The following is a 13,768-nucleotide window of genomic DNA, read 5'->3' as shown; positions in this document are numbered from 1 at the left end:
TGAAAATTAAAAAAGAGGTGGGGGGGATGCAACACGAGGACTTCCCAGGAGGTCACCCATCCTAGTACTACTCTTGCCCAAACTCGCTTAGCTTCGGAGTTATGATGGGATCCGGTGCATGTGAGTTGGTATGATCGCATCCGTTATTCTATGACTTGTAATTGTATATAACCATTTCTTTGGCCGTAACCTTTACGCGTGTGAAAATCACACCGCCCCCAAACGATCGCACGAAATTCATAAATGTTCATCAAGACCGTCCGTCGAATATTTAAAAAATATAATTAATAAATAAGCAGCTAACAATACGCAACCAAGAACTATGAAAATTAAAAAAGAGGTGGGGGGGATGCAACACGAGGACTTCTCAGGAGGTCACCCATCCTAGTACTACGCTCGCCCAAACTCGCTTAGCTTCGGAGTTCTGATGGGATCCGGCGCATGTGAGTTGGTATGATCGCATCCGTTATTCTATGACTTGTAATTGTATATAACCATTCCTTTGGCCGTAACCTTTACGCGTGTGAAAATCACACCGCCCCCAAACGATCGCAGGAAATTCATAAATGTTCATCAAGACCGTCCCTCGAATATTCAAAAAATATAATTAATAAATAAGCCGCTAACAATACGCAACCAAGAACAATGAAAATTAAAAAAGAGGTGGGGGGGATGCAACACGAGGACTTCCCAGGAGGTCACCCATCCTAGTACTACTCTCGCCCAAACTCGCTTAGCTTCGGAGTTCTGATGGGATCCGGTGCATGTGAGTTGGTATGATCGCATCCGTTATTCTATGACTTGTAATTGTATATAACCATTTCTTTGGCCGTAACCTTTACGCGTGTGAAAATCACACCGCCCCCAAACGATCGCACGAAATTCATAAATGTTCATCAAGACCGTCCCTCGAATATTCAAAAAATATAATTAATAAATAAGCCGCTAACAATACGCAACCAAGAACTATGAAAATTAAAAAAGAGGTGGGGGGATGCAACACGAGGACTTCCCAGGAGGTCACCCATCCTAGTACTACTCTCGCCCAAACTCGCTTAGCTTCGGAGTTCTGATGGGATCCGGTGCATGTGAGTTGGTATGATCGCATCCGTTATTCTATGACTTGTAATTGTATATAACCATTTCTTTGGCCGTAACCTTTACGCGTGTGAACATCACACCGCCCCCAAACGATCGCACGAAATTCATAAATGTTCATCAAGACCGTCCCTCGAATATTCAAAAAATATAATTAATAAATAAGCCGCTAACAATACGCAACCAAGAACTATGAAAATTAAAAAAGAGGTGGGGGGGATGCAACACGAGGACTTCCCAGGAGGTCACCCATCCTAGTACTACTCTCGCCCAAACTCGCTTAACTTCGGAATTCTGATGGGATCCGGTGCATGTGAGTTGGTACGATCGCATCCGTTATTCTATGACTTGTAATTGTATATAACCATTTCTTTGGCCGTCACCTTTACGCGTGTGAACATCACACCGCCCCCAAACGATCGCACGAAATTCATAAATGTTCATCAAGACCGTCCCTCGAATATTCAAAAAATATAATTAATAAATAAGCCGCTAACAATACGCAACCAAGAACTATGAAAATTAAAAAAGAGGTAGGGGGGATGCAACACGAGGACTTCCCAGGAGGTCACCCATCCTAGTACTAGGCTCGCCCAAACTCGCTTAGCTTCGGAGTTCTGATGGGATCCGGTGCATGTGAGTTGGTATGATCGCATCCGTTATTCTATGACTTGTAATTGTATATAACCATTTCTTTGGCCGTAACCTTTACGCGTGTGAAAATCACACCGCTCCCAAACGATCGCACGAAATTCATAAATGTTTATCAAGACCGTCCCTCGAATATTCAAAAAATATAATTAATAAATAAGCCGCTAACAATACGCAACCAAGAACTATGATCAAGACCGTCCCTCGAATATTCAAAAAATATAATTAATAAATAAGCCGCTAACAATACGCAACCAAGAACTATGAAAATTAAAAAAGAGGTGGGGGGGATGCAACACGAGGACTTCCCAGGAGGTCACCCATCCTAGTACTACTCTCGCCCAAACTCGCTTAGCTTCGGAGTTCTGATGGGATCCGGTGCATGTGAGTTGGTATGATCGCATCCGTTATTCTATGACTTGTAATTGTATATAACCATTTCTTTGGCCGTAACCTTTACGCGTGTGAAAATCACACCGCCCCCAAACGATCGCACGAAATTCATAAATGTTCATCAAGACCGTCCCTCGAATATTCAAAAAATATAATTAACAAATAAGCCGCTAACAATACGCAACCAAGAACTATGAAAATTAAAAAAGAGGTGGGGGGATGCAACACGAGGACTTCCCAGGAGGTCACCCATCCTAGTACTACTCTCGCCCAAACTCGCTTAGCTTCGGAGTTCTGATGGGATCCGGTGCATGTGAGTTGGTATGATCGCATCCGTTATTCTATGACTTGTAATTGTATATAACCATTTCTTTGGCCGTAACCTTTACGCGTGTGAACATCACACCGCCCCCAAACGATCGCACGAAATTCATAAATGTTCATCAAGACCGTCCCTCGAATATTCAAAAAATATAATTAATAAATAAGCCGCTAACAATACGCAACCAAGAACTATGAAAATTAAAAAAGAGGTGGGGGGGATGCAACACAAGGACTTCCCAGGAGGTCACCCATCCTAGTACTACTCTCGCCCAAACTCGCTTAACTTCGGAATTCTGATGGGATCCGGTGCATGTGAGTTGGTACGATCGCATCCGTTATTCTATGACTTGTAATTGTATATAACCATTTCTTTGGCCGTAACCTTTACGCGTGTGAACATCACACCGCCCCCAAACGATCGCACGAAATTCATAAATGTTCATCAAGACCGTCCCTCGAATATTCAAAAAATATAATTAATAAATAAGCCGCTAACAATACGCAACCAAGAACTATGAAAATTAAAAAAGAGGTAGGGGGGATGCAACACGAGGACTTCCCAGGAGGTCACCCATCCTAGTACTAGGCTCGCCCAAACTCGCTTAGCTTCGGAGTTCTGATGGGATCCGGTGCATGTGAGTTGGTATGATCGCATCCGTTATTCTATGACTTGTAATTGTATATAACCATTTCTTTGGCCGTAACCTTTACGCGTGTGAAAATCACACCGCTCCCAAACGATCGCACGAAATTCATAAATGTTTATCAAGACCGTCCCTCGAATATTCAAAAAATATAATTAATAAATAAGCCGCTAACAATACGCAACCAAGAACTATGATCAAGACCGTCCCTCGAATATTCAAAAAATATAATTAATAAATAAGCCGCTAACAATACGCAACCAAGAACTATGAAAATTAAAAAAGAGGTGGGGGGGATGCAACACGAGGACTTCCCAGGAGGTCACCCATCCTAGTACTACTCTCGCCCAAACTCGCTTAGCTTCGGAGTTCTGATGGGATCCGGTGCATGTGAGTTGGTATGATCGCATCCGTTATTCTATGACTTGTAATTGTATATAACCATTTCTTTGGCCGTAACCTTTACGCGTGTGAAAATCACACCGCCCGCAAACGATCGCACGAAATTCATAAATGTTCATCAAGACCGTCCCTCGAATATTCAAAAAATATAATTAATAAATAAGCCGCTAACAATACGCAACCAAGAACTATGAAAATTAAAAAAGAGGTGTGGGGGATGCAACACGAGGACTTCCCAGGAGGTCACCCATCCTAGTACTACGCTCGCCAAAACTCGCTTAGCTTCGGAGTTCTGATGGGATCCGGTGCATGTGAGTTGGTATGATCGCATCCGTTATTCTATGACTTGTAATTGTATATAACCGTTTCTTTGGCCGTAACCTTTACGCGTGTGAACATCACACCGCCCCCACACGATCGCACGAAATTCATAAATGTTCATCAAGACCGTCCCTCGAATATTCAAAAAATATAATTAATAAATAAGCCGCTAACAATACGCAACCAAGAACTATGAAAATTAAAAAAGAGGTGGGGGGGATGCAACACGAGGACTTCCCAGGAGGTCACCCATCCTAGTACTACTCTCGCCCAAACTCGCTTAACTTCGGAGTTCTGATGGGATCCGGTGCATGTGAGTTGGAATGATCGCATCCGTTATTCTATGACTTGTAATTGTATATGACCATTTCTTTTGCCGTAACCTTTACGCGTGCGAACATCACACCGCCCCCACACGATCGCACGAAATTCATAAATGTTCATCAAGACCGTCCCTCGAATATTCAAAAAATATAATTAATAAATAAGCCGCTAACAATACGCAACCAAGAACTATGAAAATTAAAAAAGAGGTGGGGGGGATGCAACACGAGGACTTCCCAGGAGGTCACCCATCCTAGTACTACTCTCGCCCAAACTCGCTTAACTTCGGAGTTCTAATGGGATCCGGTGCATGTGAATTGGTATGATCGCATCCGTTATTCTATGACTTGTAATTGTATATGACCATTTCTTTGGCCGTAACCTTTACGCGTGCGAACATCACACCGCCCCCACATGATCGCACGAAATTCATAAATGTTCATCAAGACCGTCCCTCGAATATTCAAAAAATATAATTAATAAATAAGCCGCTAACAATACGCAACCAAGAACTATGAAAATTAAAAAAGAGGTGGGGGGGATGCAACACGAGGACTTCCCAGGAGGTCACCCATCCTAGTACTACTCTCGCCCAAACTCGCTTAACTTCGGAGTTCTGATGGGATCCGGTGCATGTGAGTTGGTATGATCGCATCCGTTATTCTATGACTTGTAATTGTATATGACCATTTCTTTGGCCGTAACCTTTACGCGTGAGAACATCACACCGCCCCCACACGATCGCACGAAATTCATAAATGTTCATCAAGACCGTCCCTCGAATATTCAAAAAATGTAATTAACAAATAAGCCGCTAACAATACGCAACCAAGAACTATGAAAATTAAAAAAGAGGTGGGGGGGATGCAACACGAGGACTTCCCAGGAGGTCACCCATCCTAGTACTACTCTCGCCTAAACTCGCTTAACTTCGGAGTTCTGATGGGATCCGGTGCATGTGAGTTGGTATGATCGCATCCGTTATTCTATGACTTGTAATTGTATATGACCATTTCTTTGGCCGTAACCTTTACGCGTGTGAACATCACACCGCCCCCACACGATCGCACGAAATTCATAAATGTTCATCAAGGCCGTCCCTCGAATATTCAAAAAATATAATTAACAAATAAGCCGCTAACAATACGCAACCAAGAACTATGAAAATTAAAAAATAGGTGGGGGGGATGCAACACGAGGACTTCCCAGGAGGTCACCCATCCTAGTACTACTCTCGCCCAAACTCGGTTAACTTCGGAGTTCTGATGGGATCCGGTGCATGTGAGTTGGTATGATCGCATCCGTTACTCTATGACTTGTAATTGTATATGACCATTTCTTTGGCCGTAACCTTTACGCGTGTGAACATCACACCGCCCGCACACGATCGCACGAAATTCATAAATGTTCATCAAGACCGTCCCTCGAATATTCAAAAAATATAATTAATAAATAAGCCGCAAACAATACGCAACCAAGAACTATGAAAATTAAAAAAGAGGTGGGGGGGATGCAACACGAGGACTTCCCAGGAGGTCACCCATCCTAGTACTACTCTCGCCCAAACTCGCTTAACTTCGGAGTTCTGATGGGATCCGGTGCATGTGAGTTGGTATGATCGCATCCGTTATTCTATGACTTGTAATTGTATATGACCATTTCTTTGGCCGTAACCTTTACGCGTGTGAACATCACACCGCCCCCACACGATCGCACGAAATTCATAAATGTTCATCAAGACCGTCCCTCGAATATTCAAATAATATAATTAATAAATAAGCCGCTAACAATACGCAACCAAGAACTATGAAAATTAAAAAAGAGGTGGGGGGAATGCAACACGAGGACTTCCCAGGAGGTCACCCATCCTAGTACTACTCTCGCCCAAACTCGCTTAACTTCAGAGTTCTGATGGGATCGGGTGCATGTGAGTTGGTATGATCGCATCCGTTATTCTATGACTTGTAATTGTATATGACCATTTCTTTGGCCGTAACCTTTACGCGTGTGAACATCACACCGCCCCCACACGATCGCACGAAATTCATAAATGTTCATCAGGACCGTCCCTCGAATATTCAAAAAATATAATTAATAAATAAGCCGCTAACAATACGCAACCAAGAACTATGAAAATTAAAAAAGAGGTGGGGGGGATGCAACACGAGGACTTCCCAGGAGGTCACCCATCCTAGTACTACTCTCGCCCAGACTCGCTTAACTTCGGAGTTCTGATGGGATCCGGTGCATGTGAGTTGGTATGATCGCATCCGTTACTCTATGACTTGTAATTGTATATGACCATTTCTTTGGCCGTAACCTTTACGCGTGTGAACATCACACCGCCCCCACACGATCGCACGAAATTCATAAATGTTCATCAAGACCGTCCCTCGAATATTCAAAAAATATAATTAATAAATAAGCCGCAAACAATACGCAACCAAGAATTATGAAAATTAAAAAAGAGGTGGGGGGGATGCAACACGAGGACTTCCCAGGAGGTCACCCATCCTAGTACTACTCTCGCCCAGACTCGCTTAACTTCGGAGTTCTGATGGGATCCGGTGCATGTGAGTTGGTATGATCGCATCCGTTATTCTATGACTTGTAATTGTGTATGACCATTTCTTTGGCCGTAACTGTTAGGGTAAAATTGGCAATCCCTGACAAAATGCCTGAGTCTGTAATAGCTTAAACTTGTTACATATTTACAATTGTAATAGTTTTAGTCTAGGGAGGTTTCTCACACTTTCAATGCGAAGATGTTACCAAAACGCGATAATCATTCAGGTACGTTTGCATGCATGCATCCAACTACATTCATCCATATCCATATATTATTGTATTTGGGTTATGACTTTTATTCTTGTTTTTTTACTTTTCTAGAATCAAATTATCCTGTGTTTCAAACCGTGTGATAAAACTGGTTTTTCAAAACTTGTTTTCAAATCTTATCTGTTTGCATGAGGAGTTATCTGATTGCATGTTGGTAGAATTGTTAAACTACACGGATTGCTTTGTAGTACTTATCAGATAAAGGATAAAGGGTCAATGCTTTTGCATATATATATGGGAAGTCAGGAACGTGAAAAGGTAAGCCAAATAAGCATGAAAAACTGATTTTATTGAATAGAATTGTTAGAAACATCAGTTTGGGTTTTGTGTGCATTGAAAACCAATTTAAATACGGCTGTTGCTTGTGGTTCGAAGGGCATGAGTTTTTAATAGAAAATGTTATTTTTCATGCTGGTTTTCTTGAGGTTTTAAATTGAATATCAATTATGGAAATGAGCTTTGTGATTTTCGTAATTGATTGTTTTTCAAACAAACACTGCATCATATAAACATTATGCATGATCGAGTTAGCATCCTGCAAAGTTCGAGGGAAAGGTGATTGACGGCTGCGTTAGTGTCGTGCCACTTCAACTCGAAGACTGAAGAAAGATCGAGTAGCAAAGCGCGGAGACAAAGCTGCCAACTGGTATGAGTGTCTAGTTTATGAGTTTTGTAAGTCTTTATGTATTCTTTCTTTCTTAGTGCTTCCTGGCTTGGTAGCCCGAGGATTTTCCCAGTGGTGGGTTTTGCCTCGTAAAATCCTACATCCTGTGTGCACATTTTATTTATCTTTATAATTGCATATGTGTAGGATAGTTTATATGTGATGTGAATGTGGATTAATTTGAGAACTGAAAATTAAATTGAAATTTGAATTGGACTTTTAAATTGGAACCTATTCAACCCCCTTTAGGTTAAACTAGTACCATCCTAGAACTTTCAATTGGCACCAGAGCAGGTCACTAAAAATACCTAGTGAGATCCGTGGGTAGTCTAGGATGAATCGTGCTATGGGTTCAGTTTCTCATCCACCACATTTTGATGGTGACAACTATGCTGCGTGGAAGTCAAAAATGAAATCATTTTTATGGGCGCAAGATGACAAGGTGTGGCTTGCTGTTGAAGAAGGTTGGGAACCTCCAACGATTGAAGAAACTAAAGATAAAGGAGAGTCCTCTGTGTCTATATCTAAGCTTAAGCCTAGGAAAGAATGGAGCAATGATGAGCGTAGCTCTAGCACTTTTAACCAAAGGGCTTTGAATTCTTTATTCACAGCAGTTTCGCCTGAACAATTCAATTACATAAGTAAGTGTACAACGGCGAAAGAAGCTTGGGACATTCTTGAAGTTACTCATGAGGGTAACTCAACTGTTAAAGAATCCAAACTTCAACATCTCATCACAAAATTCGAAAATATCACAATGTCTGATGATGAAAGTTTCTCTGACTTTTATGCTAAGCTTAGCGTAATTGTCAATGGCTGTCACAATCTTGGTGACAGTATTCCTGAGCATAGGATTGTGAAAAAGATCTTAAGATCACTTCCTATGAGGTTTCATGCTAAGAGGACAGCGATTGAGGAATCGAAAGATCTAAACACCTACAAGCTTGAGCAATTGATTGGGTCTCTGCAAACGTACGAGTTAGAGCTTCCTGATTCCAAGAAGATGAAAAGTATTGCTCTCAAAGCTGTCAAAGAAGAAGAAAGTGATGGCTCAATTGAAGACTTGTCCGAAGATGAATTGGTTGAATTAACCATGCAAATTAGAAGGTTTCTCAAGTCTCAAAATTCCAAGGGTCGTGAGCAACGAACCAACTCAGGTTCGAACTCAAAAAACTTTCGTTCTCTAGATGTCTCACATTACAAAGCCTCTAGATCATCTAGAACTAGTGAACATAGGAGTTCTAACAATAGGGTTCAGTGCCATGAGTGTCAAGGCTATGGACACATTGCTTCTGAGTGTGCAAACACTATCAAGAGAAAAGAGAAAAAGAATAGGGCAATGAAGGTCACTTGGAGCGATAGTGATTCAGGGGATGCATCTACGTTGGAATCTGAGAAGGAAACGATTGCGTTTATAGGAACTGTTGATGGATATGACACAGAAGGTTCATTTGTTGAAGAACCTGACCTGGAAGAAGTCTTGAGAAAATATTCTGATCTCTATGACATCAGTGTGCAAGTAAAAAATGATAACTCTAACTTGAAGAAGAAACTTGTATTTGTTGAAAGTGAAAAGAAAGAAGCTGAAGTTGAGCATCAATCTCAGTTGGACAATGGAGAGAAACTGCGAGAGTCGTTGTTAGAGAAGATTCACATTCTACAAACCACAATTAACACTCTCTCGTCTGATAAGAAAGCTCTTGAGGACGAATTGGTTGAGATGAGAAGAAAAGTTCAGGAGTTGAGCATAGGTTCGGGGAAAATTGACAAGATGCTTAGCTATGGAAAAAGTTTTGGAGACAAAGGAGGTCTAGGATTCGAGTCTACAAAGACTACAAGTTCCTCTTCTGTCACCAGATTTGTCAAAGCCTATGATATTCCTAGTTTGAAAGTAGATGAAGATAAATGTTTAGGTCTTACTCCCAAAACATCTACAATCTTTGCACATGTGTCAAATCCTGTCAAGACTTCAATTAATCTTAACAAACCCAAACAATCTAGGAAGTTCATTCCTATATGTCATCTTTGTGGGATTCCTGGTCACATCCGGCCTAAGTGCAATAAGCTTAGAAAGAAAAATTCTTCTCAAGAAAAAGTTTCAAGGAACTTTGAAAAAGAAAATCTTAAGGAACAATTTGTGACTTATTTGAAAGAGATTAATCGGATTGCAAGAATTATATCTGTTCCAAGTACAGTAGTTCCAAAAGTGAGACAAGTTTGGAGAAGAAAAGAGAATCAAAGTGGTGTACTTGACAATTTATCTCCACTTTCAAGTTGTTTATATTGACTAAGTTCTCTCTTTGCAAATGTTTTCATTAATGCATGCTTGCATGTTCATATAGCATAAATACTGCATTTTTTGTCTTTCTTCTTGTTTAAAAAAAAAAAAAAAAAAAAAAAAATTTATAAAAATAAAAAAAAAAAAAATGTATGAGGAAAAATGGAAAAGTATGATTTCATATGAGTTCTAGCTTGGTTCACTTGATAACATGACCCTAGCATGATATGTTTGACTCTGTTGTGGACAATAGCCTCTTGTTGATAATATATCAATGTTAATGAGTTGAACATGTTTAACTTGAGTAAAACCCGCACCCATGTGAGCTTTTGTGCCTAAATATAGTGTGTGCATTTTTCATACTCTTATTTTTTTCATGTGTGTGATCTTCTGTGTTTTGCTTCTCTAGAACTTGCTTTGAGACCTCTCAAAACTTTGTATCATATATTATTCTATTTTGGAGACGATAGTAGGCATTAGGACTTACCATCATTGCCATATATGCCAGTGCCTTATATGTTTTCCCCTAGTTAACCCTTTTGAGCCTATATGTAAGCCTTTTGTTCTTAAACCTACATTTTCCTTACCTAGCCTCTTACATTAAAAATTCCCTACCCTACTGAGAAGCTAGTAGAGTACGTTTTTCAAAGGAGAGAGTTCAATGTTATTTAAAAGTTGACGATGCAAAATTTTGTGAAGAAAGCCAACAACACATGAAAAGCAAAAGAAGAAAAGAAGAAAAGAAGTCACTATGAATCATAAGTGAGCTGCCAGCATTATAAGAAATCAAGTGTGTTGGTCTAAATGAAGAGCAAGAATCATCTGAAATGAATTGTGCGGTTGTATGTCGTTCATGTCTTAAATCCAACCGCTCAATTGAGTGCTAAGTTACTTGGTTAACTGTGGCATGCTTCTCTCGGTTTCATTTCCAACTACTCTATTAGTTTCTTAGACTTTGTGTTTCCTATATCCTTCATTTCTTTAACCGAGTACCTGAAGCCCCATTGCACCCTTAACAAAGACCTACTTGATCCAAAGAAGTTAATTTTTGATGTGTGGAGATGAGATCAATCTGCAAGCCTATGGTAGAGCATTCATGTAATGATCTTTTGAGCGTATACACTTACCCCCAAACACTTTGAATGAAAATTCAAGCGTATATCTTGTGAGCTTAAGGGTTAAAGTTAAGTTGGTCATGTAAGACTTAATTACATTTGTGTAGTATCAACTTTTGGCTATACTTGCAACTACACTCATACATGTTATGTTTTAGGGACAATGTTAGGTTGTGAATGAGGATTCATAACTACATGTGTTTCTGCACTCTTTCATTCTTGTTGGAACAATTATATGCTTCTCATACAATTATAAAAAAAAAAAAAAAATCATATCATTTGCGTGCGCATTTCATTATATTTTTTTTTAAAACATTTGTTTAGGGGGAGCTTAACAATATGAAAGTTGCATTCCTTTTCATGTTTCTCTTTTCGACTATTGCACTTGTATTCTTTTCCCTCCCAATTTCGTTCCCACTTTTATTCTTCCGAAGCGGTTCTAGTTCACATAAAGGAAATCTTTCTCCATCACATTTTGTTATGTTCCACTTATCTTCCGCTGACTGCACCTGATGGTTAACTCTAAGGCCTTTGACCTTTCTAGACAAAAAGGGGGAGAAGTAGGAAGCCTAAATTTAGGGGGAGAAGTAGAATTTCGAAAACCTGGTTGTTTTTGGTTGCTTGCTGTTATAGATAAATGCTTTCATTTACAGCAGCATATATCTTATGTACGTCACAGGTTTTCTTGTTTGAGTGTGTGCAGGTTACAGACTTCAATGTTATGCATGATCGTTAAGTTTATTAGTTGTCTGTAATACTGTGAAAGAGGGTTTTGTCAAGGAAATGCCAAAGGGGGAGATTGTTAGGGTAAAATTGGCAATCCCTGACAAAATGCCTGAGTCTGTAATAGCTTAAACTTGTTACATATTTACAATTGTAATAGTTTGAGTCTAGGGAGGTTTCTCACACTTTCAATGCGAAGATGTTACCAAAACGCGATAATCATTCAGGTACGTTTGCATGCATGCATCCAACTACATTCATCCATATCCATATATTATTGTATTTGGGTTATGACTTTTATTCTTGTTTTTTTACTTTTCTAGAATCAAATTATCCTGTGTTTCAAACCGTGTGATAAAACTGGTTTTTCAAAACTTGTTTTCAAATCTTATCTGTTTGCATGAGGAGTTATCTGATTGCATGTTGGTAGAATTGTTAAACTACACGGATTGCTTTGTAGTACTTATCAGATAAAGGATAAAGGGTCAATGCTTTTGCATATATATATGGGAAGTCAGGAACGTGAAAAGGTGAGCCAAATAAGCAGGAAAAACTGATTTTATTGAATAGAATTGTTAGAAACATCAGTTTGGGTTTTGTGTGCATTGAAAACCAATTTAAATACGGCTGTTGCTTGTGGTTCGAAGGGCATGAGTTTTTAATAGAAAATGTTATTTTTCATGCTGGTTTTCTTGAGGTTTTAAATTGAATATCAATTATGGAAATGAGCTTTGTGATTTTCGTAATTGATTGTTTTTCAAACAAACACTGCATCATATAAACATTATGCATGATCGAGTTAGCATCCTGCAAAGTTCGAGGGAAAGGTGATTGACGGCTGCGTTAGTGTCGTGCCACTTCAACTCGAAGACTGAAGAAAGATCGAGTAGCAAAGCGCGGAGACAAAGCTGCCAACTGGTATGAGTGTCTAGTTTATGAGTTTTGTAAGTCTTTATGTATTCTTTCTTTCTTAGTGCTTCCTGGCTTGGTAGCCCGATGATTTTCCCAGTGGTGGGTTTTGCCTCGTAAAATCCTACATCCTGTGTGCACATTTTATTTATCTTTATAATTGCATATGTGTAGGATAGTTTATATGTGATGTGAATGTGGATTAATTTGAGAACTGAAAATTAAATTGAAATTTGAATTGGACTTTTAAATTGGAACCTATTCAACCCCCTTTAGGTTAAACTAGTACCATCCTAGAACTTTCAGTAACCTTTACGCGTGCGAACATCACACCGCCCCCACACGATCGCACGAAATTCATAAATGTTCATCAAGACCGTCCCTCGAATATTCAAAAAATATAATTAATAAATAAGCCGCTAACAATACGCAACCAAGAACTATGAAAATTGAAAAAGAGGTGGGGGGGATGCAACACGAGGACTTCCCAGGAGGTCACCCATCCTAGTACTACTCACGCCCAAACTCGCTTAACCTCGGAGTTCTGATGGGATCCGGTGCATGTGAGTTGGTATGATCGCATCCGTTATTCTATGACTTGTAATTGTATATGACCATTTCTTTGGCCGTAACCTTTACGCGTGCGAACATCACACCGCCCCCACACGATCGCACGAAATTCATAAATGTTCATCAAGACCGTCCCTCGAATATTCAAAAAATATAATTAATAAATAAGCCGCTAACAATACGCAACCAAGAACTATGAAAATTAAAAAAGAGGTGGGGGGGATGCAACACGAGGACTTCCCAGGAGGTCACCCATCCTAGTACTACTCACGCCCAAACTCGCTTAACCTCGGAGTTCTGATGGGATCCGGTGCATGTGAGTTGGTATGATCGCATCCGTTATTCTATGACTTGTAATTGTATATGACCATTTCTTTGGCGGTAACCTTTACGCGTGCGAACATCACACCGCCCCCACACGATCGCACGAAATTCATAAATGTTCATCAAGACCGTCCCTCGAATATTCAAAAAATATAATTAATAAATAAGCCGCAAACAATACGCAACCAAG

At 39.9% G+C, this 13,768-nt stretch overlaps 23 non-coding genes across 23 annotated transcripts; all 23 read right to left on the bottom strand.

Annotated features, from left to right (window-relative positions):
- Positions 1-23: 23 nt before the first annotated feature.
- LOC139195663 (5S ribosomal RNA) lies at positions 24-142 on the bottom strand. The gene has a single exon (XR_011580486.1). It is a non-coding gene; the product is annotated as a 5S ribosomal RNA (ribosomal RNA).
- Positions 143-346: 204 nt separating this feature from the next.
- LOC139195650 (5S ribosomal RNA) lies at positions 347-465 on the bottom strand. The gene has a single exon (XR_011580473.1). It is a non-coding gene; the product is annotated as a 5S ribosomal RNA (ribosomal RNA).
- Positions 466-669: 204 nt separating this feature from the next.
- On the bottom strand, positions 670-788 carry LOC139195600 (5S ribosomal RNA). Its single transcript, XR_011580423.1, has one exon. It is a non-coding gene; the product is annotated as a 5S ribosomal RNA (ribosomal RNA).
- A 203-nt stretch (positions 789-991) lies between these two features.
- Positions 992-1,110, bottom strand: LOC139195599 (5S ribosomal RNA). The gene has a single exon (XR_011580422.1). It is a non-coding gene; the product is annotated as a 5S ribosomal RNA (ribosomal RNA).
- Positions 1,111-1,314: 204 nt separating this feature from the next.
- Positions 1,315-1,433, bottom strand: LOC139195647 (5S ribosomal RNA). The gene has a single exon (XR_011580470.1). It is a non-coding gene; the product is annotated as a 5S ribosomal RNA (ribosomal RNA).
- A 204-nt stretch (positions 1,434-1,637) lies between these two features.
- LOC139195640 (5S ribosomal RNA) lies at positions 1,638-1,756 on the bottom strand. The gene has a single exon (XR_011580463.1). It is a non-coding gene; the product is annotated as a 5S ribosomal RNA (ribosomal RNA).
- A 280-nt stretch (positions 1,757-2,036) lies between these two features.
- On the bottom strand, positions 2,037-2,155 carry LOC139195598 (5S ribosomal RNA). Its single transcript, XR_011580421.1, has one exon. It is a non-coding gene; the product is annotated as a 5S ribosomal RNA (ribosomal RNA).
- A 203-nt stretch (positions 2,156-2,358) lies between these two features.
- LOC139195597 (5S ribosomal RNA) lies at positions 2,359-2,477 on the bottom strand. Its single transcript, XR_011580420.1, has one exon. It is a non-coding gene; the product is annotated as a 5S ribosomal RNA (ribosomal RNA).
- A 204-nt stretch (positions 2,478-2,681) lies between these two features.
- On the bottom strand, positions 2,682-2,800 carry LOC139195657 (5S ribosomal RNA). The gene has a single exon (XR_011580480.1). It is a non-coding gene; the product is annotated as a 5S ribosomal RNA (ribosomal RNA).
- A 204-nt stretch (positions 2,801-3,004) lies between these two features.
- LOC139195639 (5S ribosomal RNA) lies at positions 3,005-3,123 on the bottom strand. The gene has a single exon (XR_011580462.1). It is a non-coding gene; the product is annotated as a 5S ribosomal RNA (ribosomal RNA).
- A 280-nt stretch (positions 3,124-3,403) lies between these two features.
- LOC139195596 (5S ribosomal RNA) lies at positions 3,404-3,522 on the bottom strand. The gene has a single exon (XR_011580419.1). It is a non-coding gene; the product is annotated as a 5S ribosomal RNA (ribosomal RNA).
- A 204-nt stretch (positions 3,523-3,726) lies between these two features.
- On the bottom strand, positions 3,727-3,845 carry LOC139195661 (5S ribosomal RNA). The gene has a single exon (XR_011580484.1). It is a non-coding gene; the product is annotated as a 5S ribosomal RNA (ribosomal RNA).
- Positions 3,846-4,049: 204 nt separating this feature from the next.
- On the bottom strand, positions 4,050-4,168 carry LOC139195602 (5S ribosomal RNA). The gene has a single exon (XR_011580425.1). It is a non-coding gene; the product is annotated as a 5S ribosomal RNA (ribosomal RNA).
- A 204-nt stretch (positions 4,169-4,372) lies between these two features.
- LOC139195604 (5S ribosomal RNA) lies at positions 4,373-4,491 on the bottom strand. Its single transcript, XR_011580427.1, has one exon. It is a non-coding gene; the product is annotated as a 5S ribosomal RNA (ribosomal RNA).
- Positions 4,492-4,695: 204 nt separating this feature from the next.
- LOC139195593 (5S ribosomal RNA) lies at positions 4,696-4,814 on the bottom strand. Its single transcript, XR_011580416.1, has one exon. It is a non-coding gene; the product is annotated as a 5S ribosomal RNA (ribosomal RNA).
- A 204-nt stretch (positions 4,815-5,018) lies between these two features.
- LOC139195630 (5S ribosomal RNA) lies at positions 5,019-5,137 on the bottom strand. The gene has a single exon (XR_011580453.1). It is a non-coding gene; the product is annotated as a 5S ribosomal RNA (ribosomal RNA).
- A 204-nt stretch (positions 5,138-5,341) lies between these two features.
- On the bottom strand, positions 5,342-5,460 carry LOC139195605 (5S ribosomal RNA). The gene has a single exon (XR_011580428.1). It is a non-coding gene; the product is annotated as a 5S ribosomal RNA (ribosomal RNA).
- A 204-nt stretch (positions 5,461-5,664) lies between these two features.
- Positions 5,665-5,783, bottom strand: LOC139195591 (5S ribosomal RNA). The gene has a single exon (XR_011580414.1). It is a non-coding gene; the product is annotated as a 5S ribosomal RNA (ribosomal RNA).
- Positions 5,784-5,987: 204 nt separating this feature from the next.
- LOC139195641 (5S ribosomal RNA) lies at positions 5,988-6,106 on the bottom strand. The gene has a single exon (XR_011580464.1). It is a non-coding gene; the product is annotated as a 5S ribosomal RNA (ribosomal RNA).
- A 204-nt stretch (positions 6,107-6,310) lies between these two features.
- LOC139195595 (5S ribosomal RNA) lies at positions 6,311-6,429 on the bottom strand. Its single transcript, XR_011580418.1, has one exon. It is a non-coding gene; the product is annotated as a 5S ribosomal RNA (ribosomal RNA).
- A 204-nt stretch (positions 6,430-6,633) lies between these two features.
- LOC139195594 (5S ribosomal RNA) lies at positions 6,634-6,752 on the bottom strand. The gene has a single exon (XR_011580417.1). It is a non-coding gene; the product is annotated as a 5S ribosomal RNA (ribosomal RNA).
- Positions 6,753-13,150: 6,398 nt separating this feature from the next.
- LOC139195629 (5S ribosomal RNA) lies at positions 13,151-13,269 on the bottom strand. The gene has a single exon (XR_011580452.1). It is a non-coding gene; the product is annotated as a 5S ribosomal RNA (ribosomal RNA).
- A 204-nt stretch (positions 13,270-13,473) lies between these two features.
- On the bottom strand, positions 13,474-13,592 carry LOC139195628 (5S ribosomal RNA). Its single transcript, XR_011580451.1, has one exon. It is a non-coding gene; the product is annotated as a 5S ribosomal RNA (ribosomal RNA).
- Between the last annotated feature and the right edge of the window lie 176 nt (positions 13,593-13,768).

The sequence above is a fragment of the Malus domestica genome, chromosome 04 (genome assembly GCF_042453785.1).
Source record: "Malus domestica chromosome 04, GDT2T_hap1".
Taxonomy (NCBI): domain Eukaryota; kingdom Viridiplantae; phylum Streptophyta; class Magnoliopsida; order Rosales; family Rosaceae; genus Malus; species Malus domestica.
This window is presented reverse-complemented; position numbering and strand designations above follow the sequence as displayed.